Source organism: Dendronephthya gigantea, unplaced genomic scaffold (assembly GCF_004324835.1).
Source record: "Dendronephthya gigantea isolate DGI-Jeju-01 unplaced genomic scaffold, DenGig_1.0 000136F, whole genome shotgun sequence".
NCBI lineage: Eukaryota > Metazoa > Cnidaria > Anthozoa > Malacalcyonacea > Nephtheidae > Dendronephthya > Dendronephthya gigantea.
The window spans coordinates 339,885-356,875 of NW_021163146.1; the positions used below are offsets into that span (position 1 = coordinate 339,885).

The 16,991-nt window shown below is 34.6% G+C and overlaps 1 long non-coding RNA gene across 1 annotated transcript; it reads right to left on the reverse strand.

Annotated features, from left to right (window-relative positions):
* Positions 1-10,003: 10,003 nt before the first annotated feature.
* LOC114536467 lies at positions 10,004-12,224 on the reverse strand. The gene is made up of 4 exons (XR_003688449.1): positions 12,145-12,224; positions 11,873-11,980; positions 10,439-10,627; positions 10,004-10,110 (listed from the first exon to the last, which is right to left on the reverse strand). It is a non-coding gene; the product is annotated as an uncharacterized LOC114536467 (long non-coding RNA).
* Between the last annotated feature and the right edge of the window lie 4,767 nt (positions 12,225-16,991).

A 16,991-nucleotide genomic window follows, 5' to 3' on the forward strand; every position in this document is an offset into this window, starting at 1 on the left:
TGCAAGCCATGTAAGATTGTGGCGGGAGGCAAATTTTAATATTATTAATATTCATATACTATGAGTTCAAGCCAGAAGGTCGTGTATTTTCTTTGTTTTTTACATAATATATATTCATGACTATAGGACCATTGCGTTAAATGCGTTTCTCTCTAGGGCATTACTTATTTTTTATTTATTTGTTTAGGCTTTGCCCAGCATACATAAAAACGACTATAATGACAGTGGCATGCACGCGCGGTGCACGCAACGCTAGCTTCTCGCCAGCTACAGCGGCATAGATTAGGACATAGATGTGCAACACGGCACATTTTAAGTGTCTTTGCAGATGAGAAAATGTAGAAAAACGACAATTTTAACATAACCGTTCGCAAGATTGCCTATATAGGTTCATAGATATTTGAAATTTCATCCTGGAGAGAAAGATTGAATCTATACTTCACCAGTTCCTGGTCCAATAGTACGATCGTACTTGTTTATTAAATAAGGCACGTTTCATGCCTTTATCATTAATGACTTTATTTATTATATAATCAATATATTGCATTTCATTAAGGAATCATATTTATGAACTAATAAATGAAACGCACAACATACAATGTTGACATAAACTTCGACATAACATTTTTGACAACCAAAGTAAAATGTTGTCGATTCTTTCGATTCCGAGAAATTTAAAAAGCTTAGGTTTTAAAAATTCAAAAATATTTCCTACCTTAGCTGTCTCGGTTGTTTCTTTGAAACTCTTGGAATTATATTCTCTTTCACAGACGATAATATGTCCTTAAGACATAAATACGAGGTGAATGTATTACTGTGCTAACTTCATACGTTTTATTTTAATACTTGTCATCAAGATTTTACTGCACTGAGACCCAGTCTTAAGACCAATTGAGCTGGAACAATTATTATTACAATCATGTCATTGCTTAACTTAGCAACACACTCGTATCTAAGCCAAATGCCGCTGTTCTTATGCACTAAATGCATTGGAAAGTATAGATATAATGAGGCATGGAATATAATGAACCCCGATTATCACTGAATATCATTAAAATAATTTTTACACCTTTATTCTCTCCTATATTCGCTCGCTCTATTCTATACGCTTTATTCAAAGGTAAAGAATCATTCACCCTCTCCCTTCAAGAGAAAGATATCTCAGTAGATAAGCTAAGAAATTTATTTTTGAACTAGGGATGTGCTTGGAGTTACATGCATGTCATTATTTGAAGACGCTTTCTTAAGAGTACACTTGCTTGAATAATATTAGAAGTGTTTTGTTTTTCCAACACACTTTCAGTGAAAATTTGAAACGAAAAGTAGAAAATAAGAAGGTATTTGCGATTAAAATTATTTAAATATTAATTTCGCAAAAATAAATAATTATGTACGCAACGAGAACAAATATAAAACGTAGCTAAGAGAAGCGACGACATTCACAGCGGTACAATGAAAGTTGCCTAATATTTACACCTGTTGCAACAGCAAGAGCAGCCTTCTTCTAACCTGGTGGAATAGGATCCATTTAAACGTAAAAAATACCTGTTTAAAATTAAAAGAAAAAATATCTCAAATAAACGAACAAATCTGGTGCATTTTTCCATTAGAGATGCATGTGCGTGCAGTTACTTGGCACATGAACCTGCACTTATAGTCGTTTTTGTATGAGTGAATATTGCGCCTAAATAATATCACAAGTATTTTATTTTCCGAAACATTTTTATCAAAAATTTCAAACGAAAGCTGGGAAATAGGAATTTTTTAAATCAAATAATTCTCAAAAAGAAATAATTACGCAACAAGAACAAGTATAAAAATTAAGAGAAGCAATAACATCAACGACAGGACAATGAAAGCCGCCTAACATTTACAGCAGTTGCTAGGGTAAGACCAGCCTGACTAAAACCTGGTGGACTACGTTGCATATAAACCTGAAAAACCTTCCGTAAAGTAAAATGAACAATATCTCGGATAGCAGAAAAAATCAGGTGTAGCTATTTTTGCATTAGATATATGCGTGTAGTTACTTGTCACATGAGCCTACACGTATAGTCGCTTTTCTATAGGCGAATATTGCGCCTGCATGAATAATATCACAAGTATTTTGTTTGTCCAATACACTTTCACCAAAAATTTCAATTGAAAAGTGGCAAATAAGACTTTTTATATAAAATATTATTTGCTCAAAAAGGAATAATTACGCAACAAGAACAAATATAAAAATGACGAGAAGCGTCCACAGCAACACAACGAAGCCGTATAATATTTACACATTTCACAACAGCAATGTGCACTTAGTCGGTGAATATTGTGCCTGAATTGGTAGGATGGCTGAGTGGGTAAAGGCGTTAGACTTAGGATCAAATGTGCGTCATACTCGTTGCAATATGCTTTTTTGTATTTGCAGCCATTCAGTAATTTTTGGTAGAATTGTAGTTTAATTGATGTTATAGTTTTTACGCAAACGATATCACTCGCTTATAATTACCTGGTTTAAGACGAATTCACCTGGTCAGCATGCAATTAAGCTCTTAGATTCTGACGCAATACAATCGTGGTTGCCATCCAAGTTGCCAGTGTTACTGTTTGCAATTTGATTATCCCTTTCAACCGATTTTCTCAAAGCCACAAGATTCTAAACGGGAATTTCAAATAGCACATGGTATATGGGACAATGCCAAGGGTCATTAAGGCCGGCATAATTAAATATATGACTGAACACATTGTCAGTTGATGACTTTGTCCAAACGCGTTTTTGCACACATTACTGGTAATATGTTTTAACGACAGGACGAGCCTGAGCTGGTAGCTTGGGTAGCTTGCACATAAATATCGCAAATCGCAAAGAAATTGCCCGACAGCAAAGCAATGCTTACATGGAGTGCCTGCGACCGCAATCTTTGTGAAGAAAGAAATGTTTTAAGTTTGCAACAAGAACAATCCTAAATGTTGTGAATTCTTCTGCCCTAAACAATCGATCTCATTGACGAGGAGAAAGACGCTGTTCTTCAACAAAGAATAGTTTCTTGGACGAACACGATGGCCGAAGATATTCGCCGCGAGATAACCGAGACGCCAGATGGAGTTGACCCTAATAAGTTAGGAAACTGGACTGACGAACAATGTCGTTTCTTTAACAAAAAGTGGGCCAATGACGAGGAACTCGGGATAGTCGATATTTCTGACCATGAAGTAGGCGAAGAAACCAATAACCAAGTGAGTGAAGGCAGCAAGCGAAAGAAAGTCAGAGAAGAAGTACCCTCAAAACGGCGATGATTTCACTATCAAATCAGTGGAACAATTAAGACAATGTGCGCAATTTCAATACGAGAGGTACTGAGTAACTTATTTAAAGAGTATCTATTTGAACAGTGCTTTTAAGTCAATCGTTCAATTTAATGCCTAAAGTGTATTTAATCAGTTTAAAACAGCGCTTCTCAGGACTTATTTTTTATTTACGTATGGAGTATATTTGAAACAGTGCTTTTAGGTACTTATTTCTTTTTAGTACGTATGACATGTATTATGCTTTTAGGTATGAACGTTACCGTAAAATTTAATCCCTTGGAAGTTCGAGGGATGTCAAATGCCATGTCGACGTTGAACCGCGCATTCCAACAGTCATTTGATCGACTCACGACTCATATGGCACTCCACGACCAGTTTCGCTTGATTCTAAAATCGCACCCAGGAGCGGATCTAGGGGTTGTCAGATGAGTCACGCGACAAGTCAAGAATTACCCAAGTCCAGGTCGAAATATTTAAACTTCATGCAGTCCGCGAAAATATTCATGCGATAATTAACAGTCCAGTTAAAAGTTATTAAGCTTCATGCAGTTGCTGGTCACTGACTTTTAAGCCCTCGGCAAATGAGTCATAATAGCGGATACCCGCTTGAATTTTGCCTCATCGATTTCTGATTATAGGCATTTGATTGGCTTAGAAGGAGTTTGACTCATCTTTTCGGGGGGGCCTGACTCATCTGCGGAATTTAAGCGTTTCCAGTTGGCTGGTGGAGGGCTAATACTGGTTCTTCATTGGCTTGCCTTATCTTTGCGGGGGTCTGACTCATTCGCCAAATTTAAGCTTTCCGATTAGCCGGTGAAAGAAAAATATTGATTTCTTATTGGTTTGCTTCATTTGACTGAAAGGAAAAGATATATCCTTTTCAAGTAAAGAAGGAATATTGAAAAATATCTGCATGTTTGACAGTGGTGTTTTTAAAAATCTTTTGAATTCTTCTGGCTGATCTCGCCATTTATACGAATTCGTATTTTTATTTTACAAAATGGCTTTTATTGCAATGATTTGAGGTTCCTAAATAGCGAATAAGTCGAATAGATTTCAGTTGTCGTCTTGTCGAGTATTAAATATGGATATTTCCGTTACCTGGTGTGCTCGTCAAAATGAGAAATCTACTGAGATAAGGTAAAGATTCATGTCGATGTTCAAGTATAAACAATACTTCTATAAGTTCGCATAAACTATAGTCCCATAATTTGATTTACCAAAAACCAAGACCTGCCGACAATTTAAAAAAGTAAAGTAAAAAGCAAATTCCGAATAAACAAGACATCTTGAGAATCAAAATATAATTCAAAGTCATCTACAGACGGAATGAAATACAATACTTGACAACGCATATATATACAACAGAGAGAGAGAGAGAGAGAGAGAGAGAGAGATAGAGAGAGAGAGAGAGAGAGAGAGAGAGAGAGAGAGAGAGAGAGAGAGAGAGAGAGAGAGAGAGAGAGAGAGAGAGAGAGAGAGAGAGAGAGAGAGAGCGCGTGTCAATCCAACATGGAAGGGGAAGGCCGGTAAAAAAAGCAGAGCGAATTCAGTGAAACATGATAAGGTGTGAATAAAACTAAATATGTATGCTATATTTACAATAATATGTTATATAGATTAATCTAAGGAAAGAAAAGAAAGACCCGACATTTAAAATATAGGGAGATTGAGTGAACAGTTGTAGTTCTTTGCTGGCTTTAAGTCCAGTGTTAAGGAAAGGTTTGTTATGTTTGATTAAGAGTGCTTCAAGAAAGGCGAGGGTATGATAGTTACTCGATTTAGTTATGTGAGGCTCAGCGAGGCAGCACACTATTCTTGACCTTACATGACGTTCTTGCCTCCTCGTGCCTAGTCCCCGGCCGAGTTATGTGTTGTCTGCTGTTCTATTGACCAAGACGTTGGCAAACGATAAGTAAGGTCCAGGGTAAAGGCAATTTTAAGTTTTTCACTTTTAGTATACGTATTATACATTAAAATTCGAAGGGTATGTTAGAAGTTAAATGCAAATTTGTATACATGCAAGCCAACATACTGCAAATTTCTGATAATAGCGAAATCTTGGTATTCACTAAGCAGATATGCTGAACAAGCCAACATACTGAACTAATAGATGTTACAGGAAAATGGCAATAGATTTTTTTAATCTTAAGATAAAGCTTATCATATAAATGATTAAAAATAGTAAAAGTTTAATCTTTTGGCATTTACATCGGCAGAAAATAACAATTGCTTGTACCCTAAGATATGTATGTTGCACTTCGTCCGTCATCTTGCCCGTCATCCTAATTTATCCACATTTTTATAATTATGACCTCAGAACCTGGGGTGAAGGTGATATGGTTATGGCACGAATTGCAAATATTTTGCACTGTGCTGATGTACTGTGCTGTTTACAGGTGCACAAGAGATAGGAAAAAAGTGTTGAAAAGAAAATGCACTTTTCCTCCTTTCCAAGGCCGGTTAGCAAGAAAGAAAAACGTAGCGGCATCTGGATAGAATTTTGCAAGCGAGAAAGCTTCGTCCCGTCAAAATGCACGTGTTTGTGTTCATTACGTTTTAGTTCAGATGCATATATTTCATCCCATTCTCCCATATCCTTTTAGTATAAATTAAACAAGTAGGTTTTAAATTATATAGTATATTGAATTTATTTTAGTTTAAAATAATATTTTTAGCTAGAATTTAGGTAAAACGAATTAAACCTATAGATAGTTTGATGGCCATAAACTGTCATATATTATTAGTTAGTGCAATTTTTTAAATTTTATAATTAAATATCTATATACTAAGGCAGGTCTTAGTACTAAATTTGTAATAGTAACTTCGGTAGAATATAAGATTGTTTAAACTTAAAGTATAATTTATAATGGATGATGAGCCGGGAACTTCAATGGAGGTTAATCATAATTTGGCAGCAATGACAAGTGGTTGGACAAAAAGTTTAAATTTTATCCCTGAATTTTCATACAAAAAATTGGAAGAGAATTTGGTATGAGATAGTTGAAACACCTGATGGACAGCCTGTTGGAGCAATGAAACACAAAAAAGTGCAGATATAAATTATATAAAGCAGATTATCCAAGGCAGTTTAAGGTAAGGCCAAATGTTCGAAAAGGTTATGAGACAGTGTATTTTCTTGTGCGGTGTAATGTTATGGCTGAAATGAAAAAAAAAACAATATCTTGTCTATGCACACCTCAACCAAAATTCAGGCGATGTAGTATACGCAAAATGTTGCTGCCCTGCTGGTGCGAGTGATCATTGTAAACATGTAGAAGCTACTTTGTTTCAGCTCTTGGATTATATGGAACTAGGCCTTTCAGACATACCAGATGAAAACACATGCACTCAGCAACTGCAACAATGGCACGTGCCCAAGACAAGCAAGACACAACAAGCTCGTCTTTTTGAGGGCTTAACATTCCCACTGGACACAGTTAGCGGACGAGTTACCATCAAGACAGAGAATTATGAGAGCAGAGGAAATGGGAGACAAGCTGGAGACAACAGAAATTAGATCAAGCATTTTAGAGAAATTGGACATATCTTTAGATTATGCATATATTCCCAAAGATGAAAATTGTTTGAAATTTGTGAATGTTAGGTTAAAAGTGAACAATGAGAGGTGTCAAGAGAAAAAAATACCAAAAAATAAAATGAGTGCAGAGAGTGGTTTGATTAAAGAAAGTGTAGGTTAACATCATCAATGTTCGGCACTGTAATCAAGAGAAGGAAGCCCATTTATCCAAACAGTATTATAAAGAGCATCACAAAACCCACAGCTACAAAGAATGCCAGCTGCCAATGGGGAATTGATAATGAACATACTGTTCTCATGAGGTATTATCGATATAAGGACAATATCAAAGAACATGTAGAGATCTGTGCAGCTTGTGGTTTGGTGGTAAATCCAGGGTTGCCATGGTAGGGAGCAAGTCCAGATGCTTTACTTTCAGATGCTAGGGAAGTGTCATTGTATGGGGCTGTGGAAGTGAATCCAAGTCGGGGAAGACCATTGTAGAGGCTTGCAGTGACAAATCATTCTGCCTAAAGTTGGTAGAGGGAAAAACATGTCTCAAAAAGAAACATATTTATTATTACCAATGTCAAGGTGTTATGGGCATTTGCCAGTTGGATTTTATAGCTTTTGTTGTTTACACTGTAAATGACATTCATGTGGAAAGAATTTACTTAAGTAAAGTAGAATGAGAAGAGACTGCTTCACCTGAAATAACTGCATTTTACTTTAAATATTTAATGAATCTTGTGCAGTAGTACCATAATAGCATGTGTTCTCTGAAACATAATTAATAGTTTCAATTCTTGGAAAAAACAAATGTACTTGTTAATTAATGGTACAAAATTATTTGTGTTGAATAATATGTTCATTCCTCATGTTCCCGAATTAATGGCCTGAAAAACAAGGTTAGATATGCGCAAACAACCCAAATCTTGTTAAAATCAGCTGCCATTGATATCGGCAAGTCGTGTTTCAGAATGCGGAAGGTCTTAATTCGCTGTATAGCTCTTTTTACAAGGATTCGATGCTTTATATACTATTCTTCGAGTTTTAACTTCATCAGCTGACAAAACTGTAACTCGTACACAGGTTATTAAGTCATGAATATCAAAGCAAGCATATAAAAATTATGCAAATCCAAGATATCGGAAAATTATTCTTGCGTGAGCGACGGAGTTGAAAATTCATTTTGGTTTTGTTTTGTTTTTGTTTTTTTTTCTATATTTTTTTTATAATTCGTCGTCGCAAGTGTGTTTTGGCGCAAATTATACTAGTATTTGAAATGTGTATGTTACCGTATTTATCTACGTCACAGTTTTGTCTCCCAAGAGTTGTGGTGCACAGCTTTAGCTAATTTCCCGATGCGCGATTTAATTTCGCTCGCATGATACGACAATTCCCCCAAGAGGAACAAATAAACCGTTCTTTCGATTAAGTTTAGATTTAATTGCGGTCAGAATATATGTAATACATATAGATTCTGGTGCAATTTTTAAATAATATTTTTTAATAATATCGCTGCTATTTTGCGGTTTAACAAGTGGTCGTGTATGGGCGCTATTTATAATTTTGCACTCGATTTTGCAATAGGGCAGTCCTTTGTAGATTTTCTCTAAATGTATAATGAAAATGAAAATGAAGGATCCTGCATGTGCATTACAGAGTTTATAGTATACTGGTCTTATTTTTAAACAGGGATCTTCGGATCTTCATGACCCCAAAACGATCCGATTTCGGCAAACCTTCAAAGAAACGAAAATCTATAACTATAAGTTTAATATATTGTAAGTCTTTTATTGTAAGTTTGTTTGTGCTCATTGCATTGTGTTCCCGCTATATTGCTTGTGTAATGCAAGAAATCAGTTGGAACAGGGAATTATTATTGTATTGTGTATGTGCTGTTTGTTCCTATGTAAATTCAAATTTAAGCAATATAGCGGGAAAAGCGTGAAATCTGTCTAATCCCAGTTAACTGTGGTCTAATTTATGCGAGATTACCAGAACATATAAAAGCAAGTGTAAGGCAATATTTTGGTTGTTATTAAAGTAATTTTAGTTTTCCACAAGGTTTTATTTGATTCTTCTTCTGACGCGATCTCGTTCGGATTTGGCACAACACTTGTTACATCACTGAATATACGTCACAGAAAATGAGAGCATTATTAACGCCTATCGACAAAATCGCGTTCTAGAAAAATCGGCTATTTAACTGCATGTGGGGAATATATTATTTTATTATATACGTGAAAAGAGGGGACTCTGAATGTTGACCGCAAAATCTTGTTTTTCAGGTTTGATCGAACCAGTTTGATAAGGGGTTAATACTTTTAACCACCGAGAGTTAAGGCTGCTTTCCACTTACGCGTCTTTTATATGCACGTACACGTACGGAAAATTTTAAATGCTTTTTAATTTTTATTATTTAACATCTAGGTCAACTAATGCATACTAGAATACGCAGAGTTAGTTACTTGAGTTAGTTTTTTCAAAGGTAACATGTATAAGGATTTAGACTTTTACGTGCGTGTACGTGCGTATGAAAAATGCGTAAGTGGAAAACAGCCTTTAATAAAAATGAGACTGTACCTTTGAACCTCAGCCCAATTCTTTTTAAAATGAATAGTTTCTTTTGCCTACGTTTTTGTCGCGTATTTTCAGCCGTTGTTTGACTTGTTTCCTTTAAAACTTGCTATATAATAAAACACTAATTGACTGATCTCTTTAACATCATAATTATTTGTGAACACTCGACAACAATTTTGTGGAATCTCGACAACATTAGTGGTTTTGGGTCAACAGAACATGATTTTTCTCCCGGGATCAGTCAATAAGTTTAAATATTTTACACCTATTTGATGGTTCGGGTTTGTATATAAACATACTTAATATCGAAAATTCACAACGCGAACTTATGGCTTGTCACGCACTGCAGAGAAAATCAATGCGTTAAAACTGGTCTGCATATATTTTCTCTATAAGTGCTTCCCTCTGAGATATAAAATGAATTAAAACGAGAAACAGTACAAAGTTATGCACACTGCTCAATTGCAATATCTGTGCAGTCAAATTTGAAAAATTATTAAGTATCAAAATTAAAAACCAGGCGAGCTATAGCAAAATATTTGGACAATAAAACTCTTGGGGCACATATAACACTCATTTATTGTTTAAGTTTGTATAAAACGTAAATAAATTGACAGATTACTAAAGCAGACTTGAAATACCTGAAATTAATGAAGTTATTATATAAAATAGGTAAAATTAATGAGTTAAAATGTAAAACTTGCTGTTTGAACCTAAAAATTAAAGAGAACTTTTATTATAATTTTATCTTTCCAAAATATTGAATGCCATGATAAAACCGTATAAAGCGAACTATTGTTCGCCAATAGCAATAAACAGGTGATTTGCAAATGCGGTCTTTATTGCCAATAATTTTGAGCCAATAATACCGATGGCAATGTAGAGCAGCAACCAGCCTGACGATTTAGTCATGCTATGCAAATTTTATGTTATTATCATTATTCATTTCCTTAGAAATGCATTGTTTTCAAAGTAAATGAACACCAAATGCAAAATATTAGGATAGCATGACTAAATTGTCAGGCTTCCTACGTCACTGACCTTAATTGTGTTATGCTTAAACATTGAGTCAATCAGCGACGACCAAAACGCCCGCCTCTTCGTCCAACGCTGCGCCCAGCTTTTGCAGGAAAATAATATCGATAAGAATGTGGATTATGATTTGCACCACCAAAATAATAATACAATCTTCTTCCTCCATATATCAGTTTCTGTTCAGGTTTTAAATTGCTAAAATGCATCAAAAATTGTTTTGTAGAAATCGGTATCAATACAAAGTGTAAGAATATATTTAGATAATGGAGCTTATGCATGTGTGTGCCGTGTCTTTGCCAATTCAGTTGTTTTGTTTCTTCAAAAAGATTTAGAATATTTTTTTTCAATTCAGGGCTTACGCTTGAGTCCAGTTTCATGATTGTTCATCTACAGAATTTATCACAGTGCATGGCTATCATCAAACATCTTTTCATCTTCCAAACTTAATAGAAATGAACTTTTATACCATTTATTTCGGCAGATCGAAAATTCTACGTCTCAATTGCCTATAGCCCAATTTCAGCCGCAAATGGGAACAAATAAAGAAGAATAAATGAATCGGCATTAATCGAAATATTTAAAACAACACATCAATTAACAAATTTTAAGGAATCAATACAAGTCATGCATGCATTCACTCCGGCAGCCAAATCATTGTTCTCCAGATCTTTCCAAAGATTGTACTTATTTTTTACTCATTGTTTCTAAATTCCAAGAGATCTATAGATATGCAATACAACTCAACTTTTAGCTGGTGTGCTGAAATCTGCTAATTATATCAATCTGCTAATATAAATATATATATATATATGTATATATATATATATATATATATATGTGTTTTATATGTTCTTCTACAGAAGTATAACCAAACGGGCAAGCAGAAAATTCTATTGGGAATCGAACCCGTGATCTTCGCAATTCTAGAACGATGCTCTACCGTCTGAGCTACAAGGCAAAGTTGGGAACGACTATGATTTTTATATTGATATTGACATTACGGAGTCTCGTCCTTACATGTCGTTGTGTAGTTTTCTGCATGTGTTAATTTATATATATATATATATATATATATATATATATATATATATATATATATAATATATATATATATATATATTTTATATATATATAATATATATATATATATATATATATATATAATAATATTATATATATATTATATATATATATATATATATATATATATATATATATATATATATATATATACATAGCGATATAACGTAAAAGCGCTGTCACTGTGGTGCAAAATGAACTCTTTTCATGATCAGTAAGGGTATAAAAATGTGTCCATTCTAATATAGATGTAGCTAAAGCCTGGCAAGAATTAGTAGGCAAAGTGCTTTATAGCCTTATTGAACACAAACTGAAATTTGAAATGTATATGCATGCAAAAATCCGACTAAATTTTCATACCTCTTCATGTATTTTCGATTGGCAAAGTTAATAACATCTGCGTTGACAATCAAAAACAAGAAAAAGGCGACAAATATGACTGCTGACTTCATGGTAACTTGAATCAAACTAGATAGAAAAAGCTGTTTGATTATATATGTAATTTGGGTGGATTAGTAAATAAAATAACAAAATCAATGATATTATATTGCCAGAAGTTTCTATGATGAGAATCTTTAGTAAAATGTTTTGCACTAATATATTAGTAAATACAGCAGTAAACAAGTACTTACATGAAATTCTGTCAGATATCAGTATCAAATGAACACTCAAACGCGATCTGATAAAGCTAACGTCAAACACGAAATTTTACATTGCCAATTGGAATTCAAGAACAAAGATAAAAAAATCATTTATCATATAGGCTGACTGTTAGGGTGAATTCATGGATAAAAATATTCTTAGAACTCTGCATGTCGCAGCTATTTTAATTGATGTAATCCGGTTTGATTCATTCAACTCTGCTATTTGATATATAATTGTTTAAGGTCATGCTGTTCATTTTCTTTATGGTATTAACAAAGGACGCGACATTGGACGCCACGAAGATGAAAACACTTATAAATTTATAGTTATATGTCGAAACATGTTTGCAATTAAAATATTTCTTAAAATATATATTATTGAAGATATCAAAAAGGCGGTAAATAATTTTGCTCTCAGAAGCCCTTTAAAGGCAAAGATATTAGATCCATCAAACTAATATGAGCATTTGCTATTAAATTAACTATTGCCTTTTAAAGGCAAAAGATATGTCGTGACAAGCGAATCCGCTATCTCGTATAGACGGCGCCTAACGTCTTAATCTCAAGAGCTGACTTCAAAGATGCCAATTATCTTTCTTTAAAACGCTCATCGAAAATATTTTATTTTTTTTTCACAATTGATTCTGCTATAATTTTTTCGAGTGTCGTTGTGCTGAAGATTCAACGGGTAGCCTAATTTTAATGGTGAATGGATAAACATTCCAAATTATCACGCACTACATATACAACACTTTATCCAGTTTGGCTATGACGTTTGGTCACTTTATTTTGACGCTAGTTTGTTCACTCGGAATGATATTTAATAACGCGAGTAAAATTTATGCGTCGGAAGTGGAAATAGATAGCCACTTTGTTTCTAAGGGAAGGGCACGTTTACACAAAATGTTTCATATAGGAGCGAATATACTTAATTAAAAAGGTTAATTGTCCGTCAAAAACCTTAAAGCTTAAAGAGATACAGCAATAAAAATTATCTTAGACTATTTTGAAAGAAGGTCATGTATATTTACAAATTCGTTTACAGATTTTCGTTATCTTTATTACTTCTCAAGATATTTTCGAATGAAATTATCTTCTATCCGTCATTTTGGATATGCATATATTCTTGCTCTGATATGCGTTAGATCATAAGCTAGGTGAAAATTCGCTTTGTTACTTCAAATTAACGATCCAGCGAAGTATAGTTTTATGGTATTACATGCAATAGCACGCATCTGAAATTATAGCAAATGAATTGTAAGAGTTCTAAACTAGAGCGTAAACTTTTATACTTGTTATTTTTTAATTATCAACCCTGCTTTTGACGTCAAGTAATTTGATTTCATCATAAAACAAGATGGCGGATACATCTCTATAGCCGCCGATGTTTTTGATCTTCAATATCTTGTGAAGTATGAAAGATATAAAAATTTTGTAAAAAGGCTTTGTAAGAAGTAAAAATTTCTTTTCAACAAGGCAGAAATATTTTTTATTGCCATATCCTTTTAAAGCCCATAAGCGCAAAGAATGGAATTCTAATTATATATTCTAATTCATTTAACAAGGCTTCTTACAGTTGGTACAGTTTGATTCGATATTTATATAGATCTGGCGCGCGTGGAATATTCACGATTCACAATTAACAGATTGCTTTTAGCCTGAATATGCATGGGCAGAAAAAATGCTTTTTCACAAAAAAAAACATAAAAACGTTTAGAAAATGTTGCCAATTCAACGCGAAAACCGCCAAGTACCCAAACGCAAAGATCTGGTTTGAAAACAATATTTCAAAAAACGAGCCAAGGGTTAGAGGTTTTCTTACATTTGCCATCCTAAACGTATTTTTCTTCGACCAAAATTACTAACTGAATTTTTGTTTTTTTTTGACGGTTGCACGCTTTATTGCGCCCGAAAACACTTTACGATGTCCTTAACGGTCAGTGATTTCACTTTTGCGTGGACTTGAGGGTTTCCCTGAAATAAAAACTACACTTTGCGGTGCTATTTTCTCTCTCATTTGCACGGTGGCCATATCTCGAATTGTTTAGGTATAGTTATTCGATTAAGTTAAACTCAATTTCTAAATTTGAAAAATATCGCTAGTGTAGTTTTTGTGAAACTAATTTTTGGCTTTAAGAAAAAAATACACTGGTGATTCTGAAATGATTTTCCCAAAGGATTCAAAAGATTATTATAAATTTATTTCTACAATAAGGAAGGTAGGTCACTGTCTTAATCCAAACTTTGATACGCACTTAAAACAGTAGGCAGCCTCCTCAAGTGTTCGCTACAAGGAGTGGGAATCAAGCTATTATTAAATTTTGAATGCAGAACTAAAAACGGATGATATGACGACATCTCAGCAAATTTTTGCATTGACGTTTTGTATTCCAAAAAAACTTGTGAAATACATAATCCCCGAGCCGGTGCCGAGCACCGTGCGAGGGTACTACTTCCGCCCGGGTATTAGGAAATACACCTGGAACCCGGGAGTACATAGCGGAATTCAAAGTTGTCCTGTCATGGACAGTCAACCTTGGACAATTGATGTTCAACCTCATTGAAAGCTTGCATTTCATTTAGACCTAAGACTGTGAGGGTACACAGAAAACAAATTTTGATTTTCATTTCTGAAACATGAAAACTTTTAAACTTTTCGAACTAATTTTCGAGGTTTTTTTAATTTTGGCAATTCAAATTTAGCAAAGAATCATTATTCTGCAGCCCCGAGAAAGTATTCGTAGTGTAGTGGTTATTACGTGCGCCAAACACGTGCAAGTTCCCCAGTTGGTTCGTGGGCCGAAACATTTCGCTTTAATCCCCTCTTTTGAACACAGGATAATCGTTTTTGGAACACAAGTTATCGCCCAGCAAGATTTCAGACTCGAAGGTGTATACATTTTATCTCCGAGCCGGTGCGGAGCACCGTGCGAGGGTACTAATTCCGCCCGGAGATTAGGAATTACACCCGGGACCCGGGAGAACATAGCGGAATCCAAAGTTGCCAAATGTCATGGACGTTCAATGGTCATGGTACTTGTGCGCATGCGCGAAATACGAACGAGTGTAGACTGGTAATCAGCAACTTCCTGATTGGCTAAGACGAAACGTTTGTGTTTCAGTGAGAAACGTCAGCAATTTAACTGTCATTTTGCAAACTATTTTTTAAAAAATGTTTCGAAAACAAAATATGAAATGTGGAATCAAATAACAGATAAAACACTGGAAAGAGTTTAAAATATTATCAGAACTGGAGGAATTAGCGGTGAAATGGAACAACTCGATTATAATCCTTGAAATGGTAGGTGTGTATTTTGTTTATTTCGAGGTTTATTTCGTGTTTGCTGTACGAATACATTTTATGACCTTGGTACAGTATGTCGTTTTGCTCGGTTTTGCGAAGACGAGACCGACTATTTAAGGCTTTACATCATCGTTTTAACTTCCAAAAGAGTCCTTAAAAGTGTAATTCGGAGTTTTAATATAACAAATATCACTTTAAAGGTTTATATATAGTCGACTGCAATCACTGCGTGAATTTAATAATCGACTAGAAAACAACATTCGACGTTCACTGCTTGGTTATTTATATTACTTGGGCTTTTTGATATTTTGAAGGTTTAGCTATAATGAAGTATTAACAGTCACTTAAACTGTGAAAGTCTATAACTTAATGCAACGGAAAGCAGCAGGAAAATGGGTGATTTCACTTCACCTTTAGTCTTTACGACTGTGTTTGTTTCCGAAATATTTGAAACATAAGCTATCGGCTTTACATTTAGGACATTTCATAATATTGAAGGTTAGGACTGGCTAGCTCAGGAAATATTTTGCTTCGCTTGAAATGGCGAGGGGTTGCTGCATGCATGTATTTCTAGTTTAGACCTATAACCGTTAGTGCTGATAGAAAAATATTTTAAATTTTAATTTTTGAAACGTAAATACTTTTAAATTTATCGAACTAAAATTCCGAGGTTTTCATATTATCCCAATTCAAACGAAGGAAACATTTTTTGCAGCTACGTGAAAGTTTCCGTAGGGTAGTGGTTATCACGCGTGCGCCTAAAAAGCGCTAGGTCATAATATGGAAAGCCATAGCTGTCTTAAGTGATCAATCGTCATTTCAATCGGTGCTTCTAACATTATACGCAGTGCTTCTTATTATATGCGGTGCTTCTAGCATTATATGCGGTGCTTCTAACATTATATGCGGTGCTTCTAACATTATACGCGGTGCTTCTAACATTATATGCGGTGCTTCTAACATCATATGTGGTGCTTCTAACATTATATGCGGTGCTTCTAACATTATATTCTGTGCTTGAAACGTTATACGCGGTGCTTCGAACATTATACCCGGTGCTTCGAGCATTATATGTGGTGCTTCGAACATTATGTGCGGTGCTTCGAACATTATGTGCGGTGCTTTGAACATTATATGCGGTGTTTCGGACATTATACGTGGTGCTTCGAACATATGCGGTGCTTCGAACATTATACGCGGTGCTTTTGCATCATTATGTGGTAGTGAGCCAGTATGTTTGGGTAGCGGTTAATATTTTGTCCAGGCAATTACTTCATTTAACTTATTCTCATTCAATCGCAAGTTACAAAATGGCGTCCGAAATGGGTTCTATTTTACGCAAGCTAAAACTGGATTATTTTATAGAAAAATTCAATAGTGAGAAAATAACGCCTGATTTGATTGGAAAGCTTTCTTTAAATGATTTTAAAGAGTTGGGAGTGCAAAATCGCAATGATATAATGACATTACGAATGGAATGTTCCAAGTACGGGTCGAATAAACCACCCAGATATAGGCGAAACGAATGTGG